A 3,281-nucleotide genomic window follows, 5' to 3' on the forward strand; every position below is an offset into this window, starting at 1 on the left:
ACGGCTTTTGAACTATAAAATGTGTGGTGAACATGCATGCATAAAATGAAAATCCATGAGGCACTCACGCTCATCTTCTGGTTTTTCTTTCTTTCTTTTCCTTCATCGCTAGTTTAATTAATTCACATTATTAAAGGAACATAAAATCTAAAGTTAATACATCAATTAATTCACTCTTTTCTGTAACATTTTTTAATTATTAAAATAATAATTTACAATAATTTAAACTAAAATATAAGTCAAAACGAAATGAAAAAAAAAAAGCAACAAACAGGTTGGATTAACTGATCACTTTCGGTATTAAAAGAGGAAGCAACAGACGGTGTCCTAGTCATGTTAGGTCGCCGGAGAGTGTGGAAGAACAGGTCGGAAGAATATTGATCGGAAAAGTAAAATGGAGATAAATTAAGAAACGCAGAGATGAGTGAGAACAGAGCAAATACCTTAGTGCGTTCGGCAGAAAGTGCAAATTGAAAAGGGGAGCCGAGTATTTATAGACGCAAAGTGGGCGGCAACCCTACGGAAGGTAATCATAACCTATGCGGCGCTTCAGCTTCCGACCTAGTTATATAAAAATTTGGTTTTTCTCTCTTCTTCTTCCTCCAGCTCATCACTTTTTATTTTCAATTTTAACAAATTAATTCACATCATAAAAGGAGTACAAAATGTAAACTTAATGCATCAATTAATTCACTCATTTTTGTAATATTTTGATAATTATAAAAACCAAGAATTTAAACTAAAATATAAACCAAAAACGAATTGAAGAAAAAAATAAACAAAAGAAAATATCAAAGTCAAATATAAATAGAGATTACATAAATATAAAATTAGTTATTTCTATCATAACATATAATAATTATGTAAATATTTGTAAAACACTAGAAATGGGAGAAAATAAAGCTATTATATATTTAATGGAACAACAATTACTTTCAAGAGTTACAATTATTAGGATAAAAAAAAATAAGATTTTTTTTTTAATAAACACAAAAAACTTAAAGGTTTTTTTAAATCAAGAGGTTATTCAATTCTTGGTATTAAATTATAAATTCATAGATTAAAAGTCGGTGTATATTAGTAATATATATATATATGTATTTACAACTTGAGACTATTTTGTTACTGTTAAATATCAAATATTTCTCCGCGACTCGCTTTGATCTTCCGGCCTTACAGTTCCATGCTGATATGGCTCTTCCGGGATACTTAATTGGCAAGAAAAGAAATATCATGGCATGGTGTGAGGGAGATGAAGAAGAAGATTATAAGTGGTATACTTGCATCACTTTTTACGAAATTGATCAAGGTGGTGTAAGAAAACAAATTGAGACCGGACGACATGGACTCAATGAGTACAATGACCCGTTGATTTGTAGTTATGTTTATGTTCCAAGTCTGATTCCGGTTCCAAAATAAGAGGTAGATATATGAGGACTGGTTTTTAAGCTCTGTTATATGTTTTTGTTAAGCCTTCTACTATGCATGTATGTTGGAAATTGGAATTAATCAACAAGGTTACTGTTTTATTTAGAGAAAAATAAAATGTGAAATTTCAAATTGATGCAAACACTCTTGACTTGTCATACTCAACAGAAGAAATCTATTTTACCAATAAGTTATGCAATTGTCAACGTTAAAGCATCCAAAAACTTCATAATTTTTTTTTGAACTACTCTTAAAAGATTAGAAAAAAAAGGAGTCTTGGCACTGTAAAAGGAAACTTAGAAACCAAGAAATTAAGTTACCCTAAATTAATTCGGAACCGCCCAATGTCTTTTTGGGTTAATTTAATTCGGTTGGTATTTCAGTCCGGTTTAAACGTAACCGATTCGCTTACTTCATTCATCAAGATTGAAAAAAATCACAATTTTGGTTCGGCTGAACCGTGACCGGTTCACTTGCTGGAGTCGATGAGGGTTAAAGAAAGATTCACAATTTGGTTGGGTTTACGAAATGAACTCTCGTTTCCTTCTTACTAATTCGCGCTCCTTTAAAACAATCTGCCAGAATCCCAAAACAAACACCGAAAACTAACTGAGAAACGAAAAAGGAAACACGAAACCATTTTTTGATCATTGAAGAATCCCAAACTACTGACCCTGGCCCTGGCCCTGACCCTGCTCTAATTCCGCGGTTACAGTTCCAAACTCGTCCGGGATACTCCATCGGCAAGCACAGAAATATCATGGCATGGAGTGAGCAAACTGTAGAAGAAGAAGATGATAATTGGGTTTCTGTTTTCATTTTTTACGAAGTTGATGAAATTAAGTGGTGTCGTCACAAGGGTAATTGAGACAAGAAGACGTGGTGACTACATTGGCCTGTCAATTTGTAGCTACGTTTATGTTCGTAATCTGATTCCGGTTTCAGAATAAGAGGTAGATATGAGGGTTGCTTCGTGTTCTTCTCAATGCTCTGTTTTTTTGGTCTTTGTCTTTGTTGATCGTCTACCATGTAGTTGAAGTCAACTATGATACTATGTATCTACGGATGTTACTGAATTGACCACTGGTTTTAGTTGTGTTTGTATTACGATCTTGAGAAGATATGGGTTTGGTACAGAGTTGTATGTGTATTAAAATCAATCATTCGTAACCCAGATATATAGCTAAACCCACAGGAGCAGAAACTGAGCATCATTTCAACTGTATCTATATGCAGAGCCGGCCCATAGGCCAAGCCAATGAAGCATTAGCTTGCGGCCTTATATATTATATACAAAATTCGGCCCTATTTTCTCAAAAGTTTCTTTGGTCTAGTGGCGTTAAGAGCATAAGGAAAGACTATCCCATTTTGAGTTCGAACCGCTAGTCACTAAAATTCAGCCTATTTTTTTTATTTGATTGTGGCCATCAAAAAGTTAGTGACGGCTCTGTCTATATGCTAGATGCCTAGATAATAAACATGGTATTATCTGAGAAATTTCAAGCTAATTTGGAAACCAACAAAAGAAAAAACAAGTATTCATTCAGTAGTCATCCTTAAATAATTTCTATATTTGTTTGTAAACATAAGATTGCACCCTGTTTTTCCTCAACGTTACACATTACCCCTAGGGTAAAGAAGACAGAGCATTGCATTTGTAAAAACATAAGATTGCGCAATTGGTAATGACCAACAATATAAACAACAGTTTATTTACGAAGACTTACAGTAAAATGTGCAATGTCCAAGAGTCTCCAACGTATGTAGTTTAGTCCATATGCTGAAGTCAGAGATGTCAATCCTTAAGGAAAGGAAGACAAGTTTTCGCTTAAAAAAAAAAAAAAAAAAAGGAA

The sequence above is a fragment of the Camelina sativa genome, chromosome 9 (assembly GCF_000633955.1).
Source record: "Camelina sativa cultivar DH55 chromosome 9, Cs, whole genome shotgun sequence".
NCBI lineage: Eukaryota > Viridiplantae > Streptophyta > Magnoliopsida > Brassicales > Brassicaceae > Camelina > Camelina sativa.